This window comes from Nylanderia fulva, unplaced genomic scaffold, assembly GCF_048542155.1.
Source record: "Nylanderia fulva isolate GAGA-0341 unplaced genomic scaffold, ASM4854215v1 Scaffold14, whole genome shotgun sequence".
NCBI lineage: Eukaryota > Metazoa > Arthropoda > Insecta > Hymenoptera > Formicidae > Nylanderia > Nylanderia fulva.
The window spans coordinates 5,393,491-5,417,042 of record NW_028189622.1 but is presented as its reverse complement, the minus strand read 5'-3'; the positions used below and the strand labels follow the sequence as shown (position 1 = coordinate 5,417,042).

At 36.3% G+C, this 23,552-nt stretch overlaps 1 protein-coding gene across 5 annotated transcripts in view; it reads left to right on the top strand.

Moving 5' to 3' along the window:
• cmpy (crimpy) overlaps positions 1-23,552 on the top strand; it is a 261,260-nt gene that overhangs the window by 9,717 nt on the left and 227,991 nt on the right. The window lies entirely within an intron of this gene.

Here is a 23,552-nt window from a genome sequence, read left to right as displayed (position 1 = left end):
CTTTCGGTTTATACTCTGTAGAATTATATGTCATTAGCGGAGATAATTGGACTGCTTAGCATTATAGAGGGACTAATCATGACTGACGAATGACAGTTATATAAAATTGGTTTGTCTTTGCTTTTATCCGCGTAAACAAACAATTTAGCAGCATTGATCAACTTCACTCATTAGCATATGCTGTTTTGCATTTAATAATCGATAGTATAAAAGCGAGATAATAATAGACGAGCGCGTCTAAGAGATGCGCGCACGCGTTATTGAGAAAATCGATATATAAATTATTTTATATAAAATTAAAAAGTCACAAAAGACAGTGGATATGTATTAAAATCGGTGATACAGATATTACTTGAATCCGTATATCTAAAATTTTATTTCGCGCGCAATATCTATTTTATCTTTTCCAATATATACAGCAAGGTCAAGTAAGATAGAGGCCATTGATTATCTGGAGTAATATAATGATAAAATCAATAATTACACTGAATTAGAAAATGCAATATTTATTTAATGATCTTTACACTGTATTATCTATATTATCTATACTAAGATTAATGTTTGCGTGGTAATATCAAATCCAAAGCAAATTCTCCAAACTTTGAAATTCCGCGGTGTTAATATTTCGCGATGTGCTAACCACGCTTATAATTTATATGAAACAAACGGCAGCAGTTGTATGAATAATATTCTGGGTACAAGTGTTACTTGAGTTACTCTTGTACTTATATATATATCTATTTTGTATATATATTCTATATATATATATATGTATATATATGCATATATTCTATATACATATATTTATACATAAATATATATATGTGGTAAAAATATACTAAGATTGATCGGGAGGGGGTATCCTAAAGTATTTTAAATCGACAAAGTCGTTTTTACTCGTGCAATTTTTCTCCGCTTGCTCGAATTAAAAAAATGTTACGGCGGTCGCGTGGTCACGGAGAAAAAGATTGCACCGTCGTAGTTTCTGAAACTCTGCTAGTGGGACCCTCCAAATGGAAAAGTTAGTTTTAGGCAAAGTCATGTTTGCGTGAATACATTACTTTTCACTTAGGAATTTTCCGCCTGCGCCTTGTACGTGCCAAGTATTGAATCTGTTTCTGCCCCAAAAAAGAATACTAGCTCATTGTCAGTATTCGCGTACGTGCATTTTTGCGACACGTGCGCGGGCCATTTAGAAGAGAATTTTATTATCTTTGTAAATATTTAATTATATATAATAGTAATTATAAAACTATGAAAATATGAATATATACACTCTCCTGTCGCTCACAAAAATATTTCAATTACGAGATAAAGCTCACGATTAAATTAATTACGACTGTAATCCGCTACAAAAATTTTTTATGTTTCTTTTTCATTACAATTTTCTTTGCTTTCCATAAATAGTGATAAATTAGCTTTTCTTTGTGTTCACATGGGTGAAATAGATAAGTCACGTAAAGAACCTTAATGCGAACTTTGCCACGGTAATTTCGAAATACATTAAAGTATATTATTATACCATGGTATTTCTCCTTTTTGGTCTTAAAATTGATATGTCATACGTTTGATCGGATTGATATTCGCATCGATACTCGTCATTATCTTATAGAAAATTAAAAAAAATAAAAACTATACATATTTTACTTTAGAAACGTCGTACAATTCTTTTATTTGTCCGCGTTTAAAAGATAAATACAGTGAAATATCTGATATACTTTTTAGAGAAGCTCTCGCTACGATATTTTAAACTTTTTACGCGGATTACTCGAAAGCTCTTAGTTCTTGCAGTTATATACGTGAGAACTTCGATTGGACAATTTTTAACGATGCTTTGAGCCGCTTTGCGTATTATCGAATAATTAATTATAATTACTTCGAAAGAGGATATTCGCTTTCATTTTCCGATTCATTGAATAATCGAGTCGCAGATGCGCGTTTCTTTTAGGCGCGATCGTTACTCAGTTTCACTGTGAATCCGCATATAACTCTTCTCTTTACTCACCCTTTTTTCGCTGTTCGATGTCCTTTGGCTCTTTTGAAAAGTTTTTAACGCTTCGAATAGAATCGTGTTGGCGGATCTAAAAGTGAACGATCCCGCACCACTCGCGAATCTAATTGAGCGATTTTTGAACTTGTTATAACTCGGATTTTCCAAACTTTAGTCAAACGACGATTTCAGAGACTGAAAGAGGAACTAATTAAGGGCCACTGAGATTTGCAAAATACTTTTGCGAAAAATATTCTCGAGTCTCAAAGATTGAACTTTTTGCTCCAATAACTTTGTTCATGCGCTAAGAACTATTTAACTATTGTTCAAAGGAATTTAAAAATTCAAATATCGAGTTTCTTACTCTAAAATTTGATCAAGTAATTTATATTAATTAATTAGACTACATCGCATATTTGTGTTAACATTTATATACATCAATACATCAACATAGGTAATAATATATGATGTAACAATAATATATAATGTAATAATATATATGATGTAATAATATACAACAGTATATATAGTAATTAACAACAAACCAAAATTATAATGCCGCAATTTTACAATTATAGTTTATTTCTCAGTCGATTAATATCATTTTTATTTTCCATCGGAAAATATCTGTATACATGATAGCTGCATACAATTCTATATTGACGATCATAAATTTTGTGTCTAGTATATGTTTCTATTGTCACGGTATTTCGGAACAATTGTGATAATCGTTAAAAATAAAAGAGAAAGAGGGAGAGACTCGAAAGGGAATACCGTGATGCGTTTCGAATTTTATTAACAGGCTCGAGCGCACATTGGGGTGTCGTTTTCCGATGGCGACGTGCCAATTCGGTCGCGCGCAACAATCATACAAAATTTTCGCTCGACCGTAGGACGATTCGGTCGGCGATCCTTTAAACTGACGGGCGACTCGAAATACGAAATCGTCAATATTTGGCCTGCATTAACAACACGCGGATGGGATATACCATACACACCCCTTTCGCGCGCGATGCGCTTTGCGATTTCGCGTCGCGCACGTTCGGCTCGCATTTCGAGCCGAAATACGACGACGTGCCTAGATTTATCGACCAGCATGGGAACAAGTGTGGCTGTTTAACGGGGGGAGAGGGAAGGGGGGGGGGAAAGGGGGAGGTGATAGGGATTTGACTTGGAAATTTTCATGGCTCATCTCGATTTCCAAAATTTCGAGCCATTGCTGCGTCGCGTACAAACGCGTTTTTTTTTTTTTTTTGCATCAAGTGATGGAGCTTTTGTTTCGCGGAGAGGAAAGGATGGAGAGAGGAATAGATGTGGGGGAGGGAGGAGATAATTCGTTTCGCAACGTTTACGCTTCAATGATGGAGCTGACGCGCGAAAATGGATGCACTTGTTTCGAGAGTGATACAGCTGACATTTATGATACTTCACGTTCAGTATTTTCATTGAATGCTACAATATATCGCTGCGAATTAATTATATTTATTTGATGCCTTCGTTCTTTGATGTGACAATTGTTATTTGGATGAATGCCGCATAAAAGCTATCTATGCGTCGGCTTTAATAATTTTAAATTATATATATTTCAAAAGAAAGGGAGGGAGAAAGAAGCCTTGCATCATTTTCTATCTAGGTTGAAATACCTTCGTAACGTTATCATAATTAGTTTGAATATAGATTCGATGTATCTCATCCATTAAAATTATTACATTTATTTTGCAAAAGGCAAACACAAACACAATTACGTTATATTGGCGATATCTTTACTTATCCGCTTACTTATCCGTTAAGCAAATTTCGGAAGCAATTTGCAAAATATATTAGTTTCTCTCTCTCTCTCTCTCTCGCACAAGACCATAGTTTCTAATATATTCACCTCTATAACGGTTAATATGTGCCATTAATACGACGTCGCTATAATGCTTGATGGCAGTTCGCACAGAATCAGTACTGTAAAATTAGTTGCACTGTTCTCTTGTCTCAAAGCAGAGAAATTCTCCCTATTTCATGTGCAGAAAAGATAGTAAAGGGTCGCTTTGCCGTCGCGGAACTCAAACTCGAAACTGTCTTCAACTCGACACTTCCGACGAACTTCGACACCGGCATTTTGGAACGCTTCAATAATAACTGCTCCTGCACATTATCTTCTCATTATTATCTTACAGCAGACGGTAATTGAGTTAATCCCATCCAATTTTCTGTGTGCCTCTGTATGAGACATTTTGGTCTCACTGATGCTCTCTTTCATCTTATTTCTTAGTGAGAAGTTTTCCAATCTGTGTTATATTTCAACATCTTACTCTCATTATTAGTTTTGCCTTATCTTATTGAATGACGGAGGGAAAATAATGAATTCCGAGAAAATCAAAATAATTATAAACTTTATAAATGTTGACTGTACTCTTATTTAGATCGTATTATGAAACTTAATGCTTCAGACATGAGATCACGCGGTGCGAATGAGGTCAAAGTTTTTCAACTTAAAAAGAGAGAATCAAGGATTCCGACAAAGTCCCTATTCTTATTTGGTTCTCTCGCGAATAGGACATGCTTTCGCACTCAAATTTTGTTCACGTCGCGAGCTGCAGGGACCTGGCTTTAAGGACGAACTCGTGTACGTGTCTTTGGAAAATGAAATTGCTTTCGATTTCGCTCTCGCTTCTCGTGATTTCGCGCCGCGGGAATGGATTAGTCGACCTGCCATCGAGTTCGCATGCAGCAAAATCGGCTTAAGTCGCGGCATGGACGGTTCGTTCGACTGGAAATTGCTCCAGACTTTGCAGAATAAATGGCAGGTGAAAACGATGACCTGGGAGCTGTAAATTTTCACTTAACAATCTGTTATGCGGATATATTCTACGAAATCTGCATTTATATGACGTTGCGTTGTTTGCCTTATCACTTATTCATTGACCGGTGGTTTTTAGCCGACAAGAATTGCTTGTGTGATACCTCCGGTGTATTATTTACATATATAATAAGGTGAAAGCAGATTTTTCCTTCTAGAGTAATTATTTTCTTTTTTTCCGACATAATCGAAAATTTAATCAATACTGAATAAGCTACATGAATTATTAATTCATGTATGATTGTACGTGTATAATTATTTTAGATTAAATTTAAAAATTTATAGAGCTTTTTTAATATATATGTAGTTAATACGAATTATTTTTATATAATAACAAAAATTGAACTTTTAAGTTTTTATAATTTAATTTATGTGATTTAATATGATAATTTTACTGTTTACATAATTATGCATATTAGATACATACCATAGTTTGCGATATTATTCATTATCTCTATCTGGATTTTTTCCGTTTGTCTTTGTGTCATTTATCTTAACAGCTTGAAATTCTCCTCTCCGTTTGATCATATAATATGAGCAAAGTAATCTGTATTAAGCGGATAATGGCAACAATGATATTCATGATGTAAAATCATAACGAGTTAAATTCTCAGCTCTCTCCAGCTCTCGTCACAAAGTGTTCGCCATTTTTCTATATCTAGAGATTCTTTGACCAATTTGCAGCTGAAATTATTACATCAGACCACGACATAGCTATCGTAGCCAAATTAAGAAATACTTCACTAGATTAAAGTCATTTTCATGGCATAAAAAAAAGAAAAAGAGAGAACGTATAAACAACGAACGGAATGCGGGACTAAAATAACTTTGTTGCTCCGCTCTTGTGCAGTTATGCATGGAAAGACGACTGAAGAAGCGATTGCAGTTGATTCAACCGCGTGACTCGTTACAACGTGATGCACAGAACTAACTGACGTAAAGCAAAAAAAAAATGAACGTTATCATTTGTATGTTGTATGCATGTATATGTTGTATGCACGTGCAGTCGGCGAATCAAACGGGCCGCGGAATTTCAAAAACGAACGTCAATCAGACTAGGTCACCAAACTGTCGTCGAGTTAACAGTTTTGCAGTGACGAACGCCGATCGTCGCAACAACGATTGGTGGCGATCGATTTCTTCGCGCATCGACGACGTGCGCATTTAGGCGAATAAATCCTATACACGCAGGCACAAAAAATATAACTCCCCGGATAAAGAGAAAATATATGTTTGTATGTAATCGATTCACTTTGATACATCAACCGATCCCTTCTTAGATCTTCAGCGTAAAAATGGACTCGGTGATGTTATACGTTATTTAGACATAGTTCTGTGGCAAATCGTGAAGTGACTTTTCTGATTCGATATCGCACGATAAAGCATTGCGGACGTGAAGGTCGATTACGTGATTTCGATGGAAATGCATTGACGTCACTTTGAATACAAATCGATCCATCATGAATTGCGTTTGTATACGGGGGTGTATCAGAATCTCTCCGATGTCCATGTCGTACACGATGTTTTACAAAATGCTTACGCTTCTTTTGTGAATTTTGTTGAAAGTACTACATTTATAATATATCATATTTATAGAAATAACGTTGTGGATGATAAAGTCGAGAATCCATGTTGGCAGATTTTTATTTGGGTTACAGTTATGGATGAAAAAGCATTTTCTGTTATACTTGAAATGTGAATTTAACACGTGATATAGCCTGTGCATATATTTTGTGTAGCATTTTTTTCTCATTACGCGTGATTTTAAGTATACGCTATCATCATTAAGCAAAATTATTTTTGCACATAAGTATCGCATATCATACGAAAATATAAAAACACATTAAGAAATTTATATAAAAAAATACAGATTTATGATGCAGTACTTTCGTCATATTAAGATTCGAATTTTGAAAAAGTTTAACAAATTTTGAAATTTTTATTATTAAATTCAAATAAAGAACATTAAGAGAAATATTATAGAAGCATAATCGCGCGAGGTCACAATTCGAGGAGTTGATGTTCCCAGAAGATTCTTAATCAGTTTTCCTCCGTTACCATTAAATCTAAATTATCTCGGGTTTTGCTGCATTAAACAAAAAAAGAGCTATTCGCACACACGTACGTAGACACCTCTACACGCATTTTCGTGCACCTGCTCGACTTAAGCCGATGCATATGCACGCTTGCTGCTTGACGTTAGTAGTCGGGGTATTCAGTATTCATGGAACATCGTTGCTCGAACGTGGCGAGTTGGTAGGGTACAAATTAGTTTAGCCCCCCTTTGCGTATTTGCACTGCATCCCCGCCACGATGACGGCAGCAACAGCAGTAATACAGCGGCGGTGTATAAAAATATTCTCGCATGTGTCGGAATCCTCCGCGTCAGGTACACCGAGCGTGCGAGCATTCCGGGTGCATTTTAACTCCCGATCCGACATCTTTTTTCTCTCCTCGTGGCTGTCGCGAAGAAATTTTTGGATGCTCCGCGGCGTTCACAGAAAATGTTCGCACTGCCGCTGAAACGGAGGCGAATCCAACGACAGATCTGCCGATAACGCGTCTACATGATGATAGAATTTGACAGAACTTTGCGTACATTTTCGTTAATGCTTTCAGTGAATTTTAGAATGTGATACGTGCGTGCACGGGAGGAAGATAGAAAGGGAGAGAGAATGCGTAAATTCTATTTCCAGCGAACTGTTTGCGAATATAATTCATTCATTTTCATTTGGCGTGTAGTGTTTTACTGAAAATTTGACTCTGTCGGCAGTTAATAAATTACAGTAATATGTTGACTGCTTTGTGTGCGGAATGCATACGAAGAAATTAAATGCGATTCCTCCCCCTCCTTCGAACATGAAGGCATACCATTTAATATGTATTCCATAATTATCATGGCGCAAAAGTAGGTTATTTGACTTGCGTATAAACGTGTCGGATACATCCATTACACAATTGTAAATATATCTAGCGCATATAGTTTGACATTCCGCATGAACAAGATTATTATGGAATATTTTCTGTAGGTGCAATCAACCAAGTGCCATGTGCGATTGTCGAAATACATTGCATTGAGAGAGACGTTGACAATATCGGTTCGGTTAACATAGAATTTGTATTTGACGTGATTTCATAATTTTCATTACGAATGCGGTACGGAATATTGCTTGATTAGTCAATAATATCATTGTTAGCTCTTGCAGCGTTTAATTGATTATTGGACTATTATAAAAAGGGTTAGTGAAATACATCAATTAAATTCAATGCAATTAAGTCAATTAAGAATGAATCATCTTTAATTATGTCCCGCGGAGTGTTTCGATCGAGGTTTCGATACTGTAAACTTAAATGATTTATGAATATCAATTCATTATTTAATTATTATTTGTTTTTGTATCGTTTCACTTACCTCTCGATCGTCGAATCGCATATTTCGTTTCCATCAGAATTTATTTGCACGTGCAGAACACGCGATGCACATCCGCTTATATTTATAGATTGCTCGATGTTAGTTTACCGCGTGTCAGTATCTCTTTTTGATATGAATCAATATTTATTAATCAGTGTTTATGAAATGTTGATTTCTATAATATGTGTCGCAATGAAAGGATTTATTTTAATTACGATGTCGAAATGATATTGCTCGCGCACGAAAATCTCGCATCTTAATTTAAACTATTACGAATATTTCTATAATAAAAATAAAAAATTAAAAAAAAAAAAACATTTTAAATGACATTTAACGCAATTGCCATTATTAATATTTTTCATCGTTATATTTATTTACAGCGATGTTGTTAATAATTTAGAAAGCGATGTTATAAAAATTTTAGAATACAAATGAATCGATTCTTATTAAAACATTTACACGCGACATTGACATAAATAAATAACTGAAGTATTTTAACTCGGCATATAATTTTTTGGACGCGGACAGAGAGGAGGTTGCGGAATTTGTTATGAAAAAATTGTGCGTATCATGTGACGTTTAAATGCAAATGACGGTTTAGTATAACGCGATATACGGTAAAGGACACTCGTGATGCATTTCATCGTTGCATCAAATAAAGAAAGCTTCACTGCAAAAAGGGCGTCATCGAAAGAGCTTTCTTGCGATTTATGCGACATGTCGGGAGCGAATTTCAAAATGAAAAATGACGAGACTTAAGTTTCAAGTGTTGAACTGTGAAAGGGCTTGGCGGAATAATTTCGTTCAGACATGTTTGTCAATTTTATCAAGTTACATATTGCACGTAAATCCGAAGAAAACACTTCCCCTTTTTTTTTGACTCGGTTATATTTCTCTATATATGCTCAATTCCTCTCGAGAAAATCATCGTTCTTTTCTGAACATTTCATTTGATTTGAAATCCGTATACAAACTTGGCGAAATCGAGGATTACCTCGATACATTGTTGAAGAAATAGGCTTCCTTTTCGCAGGACGATGTAGAAAAGGTCCTCTCCTTAAGTTGATAAGAGCCGAAATGTTATTTTCCCTCTTTTCCTCTCCGAACAATTTCCTGAACACCGTCAGTTCACTCGGCCGACAAGCGGTGAGAATCCAAGGGGAAGCAATCATTATCCTACGAAAGAGCGCGAGGGAGGTCCATTGAAACGCGACAGGGTAGCTTCCATGATGCTATCGCCGAGAAATAGGAGAAAGGAAGACGCGAGGAAAAAGAGAGGGAAACGACAGTAGCACGAACGGCGGAGGTATCTGAACATTTACGGACCATTTCCTCTCTTTCCATCCGCCTCCTCATAATGACGTTATTGCCTTCTTAAGGAGGGAGAGGTTGAATGGAGGGTCCTATCTTCAAGTAGCTAACCGCGATCATTATTGGTTTTCGCTCGGTGGACTAAGCATGTAAATTCGCGGGAGTCAACATCGCGGTAAATGTCGCGATCTGTTTCACATCTTTTCGTGCGGTAGTCATGACAAATACGTCGGCTAGACGACGTTCTTTATTGCATCGACAAATTCTGAAATGAATTCTTGTTCACTTGAGAGAAAATTCCCATATTTTTCACAAGATCGAGAATGATACGCGCAATTTAAATAACGAACGACCTGTTATCTGAATTTTATATTTAACTTCTTGATATTGAAGGCTATTGAATAAATTGTGCTAAAATATGTACGATTTTTCTATCTTTAAATATTTTATCTATCTTAAAATGGTGAGGCAGGGGAAAGGGTGATAACTTTTCTAACTTAAAACGAATAATTTTTTTCGCTAAAATTTCTATTTATAATGCTTTGGGGGATATATATATGTTACATATTTTTCAAATAAAAAATATGATTAAAAAGAAAAAATTTTCAACGAATAGCTCATCAAATTATGAAAATCAATACTATAAGACTTCATTCAAATATATGATATTATATAATCCACTTGTTCGCAAATCGCACGCTTAAGTCGTGCCCGTTATGTTAAAGTACGACGATTAGAGAGCGAGTCAGAAATGTTCTCTTCTGCATGATCATCTTTTTACACTTTACCTTAAGCGTACAAGGGTGCTTTAAAATTTCCATAGTTATCATGCTTACACGGACTTTTGCGATATTAGTTTAATAAATCGAAGGTAATATTAAGGGTGTGGAAAAAAAATCGAGTCACTTTGTGATACTTTTAATATTAAAAATACTTTTAGTCTGCTTCATACTTGTATGGTACTCAAAAGTAATAATCTTTATAATATACAATACATTATTTATATTATATGACAAAGTTGAAAGGAATAGTAAAACCGTTTGTTCGCTTTTCATCAAAAGACCAAGTGCTTTATATATATTCTTTATTTGTTTTAATATGTGCGCGTCAATGTTTTTTTTCATTTTTTATGAGAATATTTGATTACGACTAATAAAACAATGTCACATGCACACACGCACATTATGTCATCTAGAAAATATATTTTCATCAAAAGAATTTTATTTCAGTCACGATGTTGGAATTTAGATTAACATAGGTCAGAAGATTCACTCGTATATGACGCGTATTTTGAATTTTTTACAATATCATGAATGCATATGAAGTTGTTTTCCACACGAATATACGAAATTACATTTCTGACAATACATTACACTACAAAACTTATAAAACAAAAAATACCTTTCGTCTAACGCATCTGCATTTGTGTTACTCTATGCATTTTATATGACTGTCTCAATATTCGTCAAGGGTCAGTCTTGCGAATTCGACTTGAGCCTTTGGAGATGGAGAACGTATATTTTACACTCGCAAGCAACTTATATATATATATATATATACATAGAATATATAGAAAGATAAAATTTGCGCTTCTTTTACACGGTCACAGATTAAGAACGGAATTATGTATAGCCGGGATACAGTTCTACCCCATGAAATATCGACGCGGCAGCGCTATCTCGGCGAGCCACACCTATATAAGGGTGTGTACGTGTAAGTACACATCGTTTACCGTCCGACGAGGTAATATCGGTAACGATTAGTCGACGCGGGCGCATGGATTTATAAGTGTCGTCGATTCTCGAAAGCAAACTCTCCGCAAACAACACGCTCGCATAATAAATTAGTAACGTATATTACGTCGAGAGGGTCATTGTATAATATTTACGCTGTTCTATGTACATGCAGTATTTTCCGACTCGTCGGTTACCAACCTTTTCGCGCGTCTGTAAATTCAGCGAAGTGGATTACCCTCAGGGCAGGAAAATGTGCCAAGTTTTACTTAGGCGTTAAACGGTCCTAATGCAAATCGCCAGGATACGAGGATATGGAAAATGTGTGTAAAAGCTCGACGATCTACTACGAGCGGTCGTATTTCCTTTCTTTGCCGCGCGGTTTTATCTGGATGATACAAAAAAGTTAGTGCGCCTGTGTGCGCGCGCATTTTCCGTTTTCAGATACTCTTATCTCAATGCTGATATTTTTAGCTTACTGGAGTTTGTAATAATTTTCACCTATACGTGTTTCTTTTCTCTACGTTATCTTTTGCAAACGATAATTTGTAAGTAAGATAATTGGAGCCATTTTATACAAGACGTAAATTATTTTTAAAATATACACAACTATTATGTATTATACAGAATAATTTATTTCTCCTTATTAAAATATAATATCTATCATATTGCATATAAATGTTGCAGTGTAATAATAATACGCATACGCGTAATAATATTGTTACATTTTGAAGATATACGTACACTTTTAATATTTGGATGTTATTTTAAAATGAAACAAAAAATAATACAGAGGAATCAGATGGGTTTTTAATTATAATTTACAATAAAAATTATTTTCATAAGATAGGAAGATTTATAGGCATTAAAATGCAAACGTCATGTGTGACACATACGATCTCCAAATGTCATATTTCTTCAGCGAAGATATCCGTCTGTCCATAAACTCAAATCCATAAACTCGAAAAATCATTGCAGAAGTAATGCACCACAACATTATATTATAGTTTTATTATCTGTTGAATTTATATGACACACATACTCAGCGATATACGGAATACTCATTTAGTTCATATCGTCTGCGCATTCCCGCGAGGTACAAGTTATTGCCGCTGTAAAATGATACATCCATATAAAAGATGTATGATAAAATAGCGCAAAAGTCTCGCTATCGACGAGAAAATGACGTTATTTCAAAAATTTCAGCTTAAGTTAAAATTGACCCTCATTCTCGATGCTTGCTTCGGTTCCCTCATTTCTTTCTTTTCTTTTTTTTTTTACGATGATGCTCACGGAAACGAATAAGATTCCTATCGCGTCGTCGATCAAGCGTGATCACGCGATTGCAGATGCAATATTAAAATTATCAGTCCTCTCCCGTGGAGCTGAGAGCGGATGAAATCCGGACCGAGGCTATCGCGATGAAAATTTTATTAGCGCCGTCGTGAGATTGTCGTTAATTGAGACGATTTTCAATAACGAAACATCGCGTCGTTTGAAGATCCTTTTACGATAGTAACGCGTATAAGAGGAGGCTTGTTTAAACGAATCGTAAAAGAGCGCGAAATGACATGCGCGCCCGGATATTTATTTTCTCGAGTAAAGAGACGAGTTCGTATCGCGCAGTGAATCAAGGAACAAGAATTCTATTTCTCTTTTTCTTCGCTGTAGAGACGATAAACATAATTGCAGGAAGTAAGCTTGATTTTACTGAACGAAGAAATCGCGTCACGCGAGAGATCGGTAATCCCGTGTTTCAGGCAAACCCGTAACTTTTCCTATTAAATTGTATCTCGCATGAAATTGTGTTGATTGTAGGCAGAGAGGTCTAATGATGTGACGTCACGAAACTAGGTAATATAACTTCTGAGAGCGAGTTTAATCGTCTAATGTCATGTAAGAGAGAAGAGAGAGACAGAGAGAGAGAGCAAAAACCACCCGCGCATACACGCGTTTAAGTGATAAGACGCAAGACACACAAAATACTTTGGTTATCAGCATTTGTGGTATGTTAACGGCATTACATAAGATATGTCAAGAGCCACGTCTTTCTTGTATATATACAACATTCCACGGAGATGATGAGTGATTTTGCTTGCATTTACTTGGAATAACTTTGCGAAGCGCGCAAGTAGTTCACCGAGAAACGTATATTGACATATTATTTTCATGTCAGAAATTTCACGGTGTTATTAATATACACGCCGTTATTAATACACGATCGATTGGGCAGAAAAGAGTTGTCTCGCGTTTCCCGTGGTTATAGTTGCACCGACAAAAGATGTTGACCTAAAAACTGGCGCGGCTCAAAACGGAGTAAATACCAACTTTGCGCCAAAGAGAGTCGTGGCTATCATATAATAAATGCGCCAGTGCTCACACATATATATATATATATATTTGCATAAATTCGCGCGCGACTCATAAAGCACAAGCATTCTAGGCGTTCTTCTCTCTTTCCTCCATTCTGTGCCTTCGTGCTTTTATCCTGAGACTCTCTCTCCTCCTTTCCTCTTTTTTTTTTCTCTTTTATACATTCAGCGGTAATTGTTGTGTGTAAAGAAAAAGCTGCGCATGGCCGCTTTTACGCGTGTTGTCCTATCGTAATCTCGCTATCTTTCCATCTCGGAGTAGATTCGCCGAGAAAAAATCTCGATGCGCACATATATCGCTACCGGTATATACAGAAAGAACGACGTGCATATATATGCACGTATGCGTGTTCACGATACATATATGGGCACAAGCATGCTCTTGACATGTTTTATGCAGCATTACCGGGAGGTCCTCTTAAAACAAAGGTCTATTGCAGTTTTCTTCAAACTATTTATTTTGCTATAAAAGGGTACGTGCATAGTGCAGAGTTTACGCGACGTTCGTTGAAGATTGGAGAATAATTTTTTATTAATAAAAATCAAATTCTACGACAATAATATTTTTAAACTACGACTATTGAAAAAGAAAACGAATTTTCTAAACGCACGAAAATATACAATATATTTGTCACTGAAGAAAATGCGTTTGTAATTTTAATACTTTTTAATAATTTGGAAAATAACGAAAGAATTCGGAGTAAGAATACATATTTTTTTTTATTTAAAGAGGTAATACAATTGTCGCCAAAGATCTTGTGTTTGCCGATGCAATATGCAATTGGTTGTAGAGTACGAGATGGATCACATACATTTGTGGTGTCGGACGGTGTGCTTTGCTGAAATATTCATAAACAAAGCGATGGCTTGCGGTAAATCGGTTCGGCGTGTATTTCCGTACTATCGGTGTTTATCGTCGCTTCCACAATTGGCTAGGTTTGTTATGGCTCACGGGGAAATGCATTAATTAATTACCCGGATGCATGAGAATTGATCGGCGAGTGGTGCCGAGTTGCGCTAAAAACGTGTCGCATACGACGAGAATTGATCATGTTCGCTTATCATATAGTTTTGTATAATTAGTCATTTCAATTTAATAACGCAGTAACACGCAAATAATCTTATAATAATTCTCACAATAATTTATTATTTTTATTTGAAGTTTATGATTTATAAAAAGATTCTAATAAAAGACAATTTTTATGTGTCATCCGTGTCCGAAGTAATTTAATAAAAGTCGATATCAAATTTCTTTTTGACAATTTTGTATTATGAAATAGTTTATATATGTATAATTGTTTAGAAATTTATGTTTATATATTTTCAGATATATGACGTTAGTCATTTTAAATAAATGTTTTATTGTGTTATATATTTTAAGCATCATACGAGAATAACTAAACAATTGCAAATTAATTTTATATTTACTCAGCACAAATTTATTTTAGTCAAATGCAGTTGTCCGTATTTTTATTCGTAATTGTGAATTGTATATAATATTTTGCGCCAAAGAGGAGATATAAAGAAAAAACATTAAAAGACGACGAAACAGCGCAAAGGGAAACCACTCTTCGGTCTCGCGCGTGCAGTGTATTACGTCAACGCAGACCGACGTTAAAATTTTATTCTTGTCGCTAACGTGCGATAAAATTAAGCAGGGCCAATTTCGAGCGTGCTCGTGCTGGATGTAAGACGAACAACGAGGTTTTTCAAGCCAAGTTTCGGTCGACGAAACCCACGATACGGGCATCCGGTTTAATTGACGATATGTAGAAACGACCGTAAACAACGTATTTCGATTTACGATTCGTTGCGAGTAAAGCCGAATATTCGATTTTCCGTGGATGTAAAATTCGCGAAGGTCAGGCGCGAGCGAAAATGGATGATTCGATTTTCGCAAACGGCGAGTTCATTTTGAAGATGAAATGGACCGACGAGGAGAGAGAGAGAGCTGGTTCCAGAATGGCGGCGTATATATATTGCACGGGACACATAATAGCCGCCAGGGTATAAACAGCAGTTTCCGTCAAGCGACACGTTTTGGTTCCTTACATAAAGATATTTTATATAGTCCGCTTACATAGTGTCACACTAGTCCCCTATACTATTAATCTCATATGTTTCTACACGGTTTCATCGGATTTGGTGTGCGTGAAAGTATGACGTAAACATGAAACAATCATTATCACGTGCTAGGGACACTTATCGAATATATCTTCAGTTCTTTGCTTTTACGCGACTTTGTCGAATTTTCGTCGACAAAAAATAAACTCCGCATAAATCCTGTATAAGGGAGCATCTTCTCCAGCGGACGATCATTGAAAGGTATTTGCGTAAGATTCTACTACTTTTATAAGGCCAACTTGAAAGAGAGATCGGATAAAATCTCGCTTTCCAGTCGAAAGCCCATCGTGTAGTCGGGATTAACGCGAGTACGTGATTCTCGGGCGTGATCGAGCGAAGACGTAGGTTACACGCTGCGTATTTTCCTGGTGGGCGATTGTTGCCTCGAGAGCTGTCGACTCCGCGCACATTCGTAGACGGTTATATACACTGTTATATACCAGTACGTGAACGCCACTTTCTCAATGTCAAGCAACAAATCTCGAGAACTAACCGTTTAAGTAGGTAGCTGGGTGGGTGGATAGAGTAAACCGCGTTCCCTCTCTACCAACACAGCTCGTGCGTCGGTATACATTGATGTGTACTTGCGTGAACGTGTACACGTGGCGATACGTGTACGCGTGTACATTGACAATGAGCACGCATAGATCACGGTTCCTTCTCACATGTACATCTCTACCTGAAATCGTATAGAAGCCGCGATACATATACCACCGTCGGGTTAGACCGAATCGCTATAGTATCGAGAGAGAAAAAATGTGCAGGTACCCTTATTTCGCGTGACAAGACCACTATTACCGGGTACCACCCCTGTTCTCGGCGGAAAATATATATGTACGCGGCAAAGCCGACGGCATCACGGAACCCATTATCGTTGTACGCCTCGTCGTTTCGCGGAGAGTCTATAAACGAGGCGAGAGAGAGAGAGAGAGTCGAGTAAATTGTCGCCCGATAAATAACCACCGCGATGGTAAGGGAATGTTCTTTCCGCGATTGTACGCGGGAAGAGGAATAAGTAAGCCGGTGGATTTCGCGATGCGATAATGCACCGCGGTGGATTGAAAAATTGGGCCGACAGGAGGGCGCATAAATTCGGAGACGCGCAACAACCTTCCGGCACGCGCTCTCGCGAAGATAATGCATTCGCGTGGAACGAGTTGATGCATCGTGAAATAGGGGACGTAACATCGCGATGAGTTGTAACCTTTTTCGCCAGCGACTTGTTACCATTAGTTTTTTTTATTGCGGTTATTTATCATTATACACGTGCATGCACGTGGTAGCTTTTTAGGTACCGGGAGATGGAACATCATTAGACAAAATTATCGAGATAAATATTTCGAGAGAGAAAATTTTTCTACTCTCTTTATATATAATTTCACGCCTCGGTGCAGCATCGATTATCGTCGTTTTCGGTTCAACAATCGCGGCTTTTAATCCTGCGCACACACGCGCGCGCGTGTCTCGCGGATTGTTAAGTTAAATAGTCACGTTCTCTCTCGGCGTACACATACACACACGTGAGATAAAAATGGTATGCGGGGGATATAAAACCGGAAGTCGGAAGAGAAGCCCCAGTGGTTTATTTTGCCGTTGCATACCGCAAAATACCGGGCCACTATGTTACCGCTGGTGCATTACGTCGTATCCCGCGGGCCGATGTTGCAACGGTTGGAAAATCTATAAATGCGCCGCGGACTCGTATATGTGCATCGCGCGCGGCATGTACTGTTTTAAGCTAAGGATTCGTTTTACATCCCGCAGGCAAGTCGTATATAGTATATGTATATCTACTGCGCGTGTATATAAAATATATCTCTTTGCTAGAAAGGATTCTCCTTTGCCTTGAATTTAGCTCTTCCGGTTCAGCGACGAGACGAAACGATGACGTTCGTACGTCGAAATTGTTAAAAAATAAAATCGCGCTTAATTTCTAAAAATATTTTCTTTTTCGCATACAGCGCGCGAGATATACGCGGTCGCGGTGTTTTGTTAGGGATGTTAATTAAAAAATTTTATTCCCGCGCAGATCCATGCCTCGATTCGACAATTGTTATTGTATAGAGATTTTTAATGAAGTACTCGACCCTTTTTTTCAAATTGCCTCTTTACATCGCGGAGAAAACGGGGTTCGCGTATTCAATTGCGTTCTCAATTTCTAAAGTTTCGTAGATTAAAGGGCAAATTAATTCTATGCGCTTCATTGAAGGAGAACTTTAAACTATGTTTTATCAAAATATATATATATATATATATATATATGTATATCGATATTTATTTAGAACTTGAAATAATTTAATTATCCCATTCTACCCCTACAAACACACTAATGCTCAGTTTCTAATTTACTCAATTAAACTCAATGGAATAAATCTACATTTCACATAGATGCAAGTAAAATGATATACTAGAGATTCAGCGATACACCCGGAATCGTTTTAATCGCGCAATATATTTTATCAGCATTATAGTTTCGCAGAAGAGGAATGGATATTTCATAAACTTTCTTTTTTAAGGATCCGACGCATTACATTCTAGCATTGTTCGCGTGAGATATTGTATGTGACTCGCTTGTCCGTATATGTATGCGTGCGCAATCGATTGGCTGTTTTATTTCACGCGAATCGTTCGGAGCTCCAAGCTGTGCCGTATTATACACTGACCTGTATTACGTTTTTGCGCGTGTATGCGCATGTGTGTATGTGTGCGCGCGCGATGGTTACAGTCAGTTCGTGAGCTGGCGCGAGAGACATAGGATGCGACGTGACGTTACAGCAACAGCGTGCACGCGCGGCGGACAGGGATGGAAAATGGGGAGGAATGGTCCGCATGTGCATCCGAATAGATTGCTGGGATAAATCTGATAGGACGCTGATAGGCCAGTGGCAAAACGGGACAAACTGCAATTTCTGTCGCGAAAACGTCGTAAAAGCATATAGGATTCGGTCGATATGGCTGCGAGTGAAAAAAACGCGAGCAATCTTTGCACGAATGCACCCCCGTGCATCGAATATTGGAGAACAATATTTGGAATTTATGGAATATTAATACAATTCTTCCTGTTTTCTAAACTATAAGTTATAGTTTGCTCTTTGTGCGTATGTTATACGTCGAAGAATGAAATATTGAATGCGATTAAAAATAAATAACGAGTTGTATTCTTCAGTAAAATAATTTGAAAACAAATTTGTTATGACAGATATATACATATATATCAGAAATGTTCTATAATAAAGTAGCATTTTGAAAAAAAAATGAAACAGTTGAAAAAAACGCTTGAAATTCATTATTCGGCCATCCATTAAAAATTGAGGACATAATTCAAGAAATAAAGTAGTTATACACACACACATACACATGAGTTTAAAACCATATAACAAATAGTGACCTATTTTACAAAATAATTGTATTATATAAGTCTTGTATTGTATCCGCTCTACGTTAATTCTGATTACAAATGCATAATTTTTTATCGTTTTTAACTGTCATATTAAATATCATTATTTTTTTTAGCAGCAATTATTTAAACAACATTAACATTATTGATAAAAAGATCTGTAACAGGTGATAAATACACGTGTACGAGAGAGGTTCATCACGGATTGCCAGTTGTAATCGAACAAAGTGTCTTGTTGCAACATTTTTTATGTCCTGTGACCGCGTGAAAATGAAAGTCTTGTGAAATTCGATAAAAATCGCTGAAATTCGATAACGTTTTCGGAAAATTGATGAATGACTATAATGATAGGAATTAGCGTGGATGGTTATCATTTAATGACGATTTCGTGATAGCCGAGTCTCACATAACTACGCTTGTAGGTAAACCTCGATTTCGGCCAGTTAATTAGGACGCAACGCAGCAGTTTCCCCGAGAGGATCTCGACGGCCGCATTCATGAAAATCATGCTGTGTAACGTTGATATCCGAATGAATGCTAATTTGCAAATCCTCAAATAACGAGCTTTTAAGATTTAAAAACTTTTCACGCAAGAAAACGCTGGGAAACACGGTATATCGTGTTTATTTCTATTAAAGAAGGATTCCGCTAGGATTTCGCTATATGATTTCGTAAAAATAATCGACGCTAATTTGATATTATATTTTCGATTAAAAATTCATACCTTGAAATTTGCCTTAAAATTTTCATTATCTTAAAATAAGAATATGAGAATAAAATACAATATATTACTCCCGCGTTAAAGAGTGTCTTCTCTCTTGCTTTTTTTAATTTTATCAAAACGGCATGAATTGCTCAGTCGTTTTCAAGCGCGTTTACAACGTTTGCGTAAAAAATTGAAAAGGATACTTCGCACAGAAAAAAAATATCACGCTTTACATTATGCTTGGCGCAGTGTTACACTGAAACGAAATGAATATCTACTTGCAAAATGTATTTGCAAACTGATAGTACTGGCACAGAGGAGAAAGCATATAACTTCTCTGTGTACCGAAACTTTGAACAAAAATTCTATTGGCAGGGATAGCTGCAGAATTATATAGAAGAAGACAAACACGAATGTAAATATGAATGTAAATACTAGTATGTTGAAATATAAAATTCCAGTGTTTGTTTGTGCTTTCGTGAATGTAATTCATTTTTCTAGCTATAACAACTGTATCGTTTTAAAAGTTAAACAGAAAATGTCTGTCGCGAACAAATACGCAGTATAAAAACTTATTTTACCAATTAAGAAAACGTGTTATTTTTATCTAAAATATAAAGATATTTTATATAATATTAAATTTTATTTTTATATAATTATACATGACATTATATTTTAACCACATATATAAATAATGATTTTGTTAATACTATATATTACGTAATTGTGCTATATATATGTGTGTGGAAATTTATATGCCCATATAAATTTCCACATATTGAGCAGGCCTTTAATGTTACATTAGCACTTAACAGTTCAGCGAATTGATTTCGAGTTTGCAAAAGCTGCGCTTTCATTCGAAAGCTGCTTCCAACTTACTTTTGTAAACCGATTCGATCCACTGAAAGCACGTTTATGTAGTCTCTACTCTATCGTGAAAATAATTCTATAAATATTGGTCACTCGACTCAATGCGCGGAGGCAATGACGCTATCATTGCGTTTGCGAGAAAATGAAACCACATGCGTGAACACTCGCGAGATACTTGAGAGAGTGCATAAGCATGCGCTATCAAAGGTACATATGCATATATACGCGAGAGATACCGTCGTTTCATCGACACAACGAGGTCGTGTCGTATCCATTAAACGTACCATAATTTTCTCGAGTATCATACATTACGCATACTGCAGAAACAACTGCCACCCGCACAAGAGTTTCTCTCTCTCTCTCTCTCTCTCTTATTTTTTTTATTCCGCTTTGCTTTCAAGCTTGGAAAAACAGATTTTTCTTTTTTTTCGACTAAAACACACGAGCGCGCATATGGCGTTATATCGAGAGAGATTTATTTATTTTTTATTTGCAGAGAAGTATTAAAATTAAAAACACAACATTCTTCATAACAGTCTGACTTGAATGAGTCTGAAATAATTTATATTCACTTACTCTGTTTCATCTTTAATTTAGATAAAAGTTCTTTCGAGGAGTCAAGAGTGTAAACCATTTTTTATGGACGAGTATTTTGTTAATTACTAGAATAATAATTTCGAAAAGAGCGTAGCTGTAATAATGCATATATATGGAATCGCATTAAACATTTTTTTTTAAGTTTTATTTAAGTTTATTATTTCCGAAGTTGTAGAACTCTCGCAGCATTCGAGGATATTCGAGATCCAGTTTAACGAGATAGACATAGTCTCGGACAAATACTGAAATGCAAGGACGTCGCGAAATCAAGCAATCTCGAGATCCATGCTGTGTTTCTGGTCGCGAACGTGCTCGAATGACTTCCTACGACTTTATGTTTCGCGTTGGAACACGAGAAAATATTAAAGCCAAAATACTCGCGTTTTAGGACTACTCTCGATCTGTGAATCTTTTATTTCTGCTTGAAGGCTTCGATGACACAGGATATTGTACTCTCAGAAAGATAAGGAGATCTGGAAATAATAAAAAGATATTTTTATCAGCTAAAGCGTATATATACGGAAACTGGTTTTACGATCCGATTCAACGTGATCGTTAAAGGAAAATTGCGCAACCCTATCAGGCGTACACACGTGCAAAGAACGTAAAACTAAAGAAAAGTCATATCGACAAATCCGATTTTTGCGTCTCTAGACTCTAAACATAGTTTCCAGCAGAAAAATACACATTTTACTGTTTACGTGAAGACTAAAAAAATTATAATGCAAATATTTTTCATTTCTGTACAATTTACTACGGTGTAAATAACATTTATAATTTCATTATTCTCGCGTAAGTGTTGCTGTTATATTATACATAATATTACACATGCAAAGAACTAAGTGTACCAGAGTAGAAAACTAAATCATCGTGGAGGAGCGCATTCTGCCGCGTCATTCTTTCGCGTTACGTTATGCAGATGAGGTTTGTAAAAAATCTAGAGATGTATCCTGGTAATTTCGCCTTCTTTCCGACGGCGCATGATTCTTTACCGTCGTCCTTAATACACCCGCGCTGGTTGATTAAGCCGCTCCTCTCGCCGGTGAAGTTATTTACCGGTGACGGGATAGGGAACATCATTATTTTTCGCAACTTCGTTTATACTTTGCCAGCCGGGGAAATCTGCATTTCGCTGCGCGCTACGTAAAACGTCACCGTGCTCTAAATAGCCCTCTCTAAATGGCGCAACAACCGTATAAATTCGCGTGTCACTCGGGTAATGAGCGTATAAAATGTTACATTAATGTACGCTTGTCGTTACGGCAATATTTCAGCAACGGGTTTTGCGGTGGCTTAACTGATTTGGAGCATATACATATATCACATTGTAATTATCGAAAATTAATGCAAAACAGATCTGCATAAAATGCACATTTATTTATCAATTAATTTTCCTTGTATCATCACATATTTATTAATTAATGCGTTGATTATTTATTAAAAAAAGAAAATTAAAAAAAGTTTAAAAGCAGTTTAAAAAGAGAGATAATACTGTGGGTTGTTATGCATAAAAGTTTGTATATATATTCTTATCTCTCAATTATGTAAAAGAAATTAAGCCTTATTGATCAGATTAAGAGAAAAAGAACGAGAGAAAGCTATGTGATATTTTTAAAAATCATATTTAAAAAACTTGATTTTATTTAAAAAAAAAAAAAAACAGTAGTAAGAAAGTAATATTAGTATTTATTAAGTTTATTAAGTTATAAGACTCTATAGGCACGCGCGTCGATGCGAAAGTAATCTGCTAGAAGTCTATTTCATGTGTAAACATTTTCCTATGGGTGTATAAATTCCTTCGTGCTCCTCAAAGAAAACTTGATGAGAGAAATGTAAGCAAGTATCTCAACACATTGGCGATTTAACGAAGTGGCTAGCGATTTAACGGATTACTGACGTCGGGACAAGAGACCAAACACACCTCCGCGTAAGCCGCTTGCACGGTACAACCTTAATGCATTTCGACTTCTCGAGTTTCGCGCCGCTATTCCGGAAGGATCAACGCGGCCTAATGTACATAAAAGCGGAAATGTGCATTTCGAACGGTCACGGCCAATTGATTCTCGCGTGCACATTCCATTAGATTGAGATAAATTTGCGCGAAAAGTGGTAGACTCGGTGTTTTTCCTCAAATTACGCTCTTCATGAAGGAAAAATCAATTGCTTTTTTTTTTTTTTAATAATTAATTATC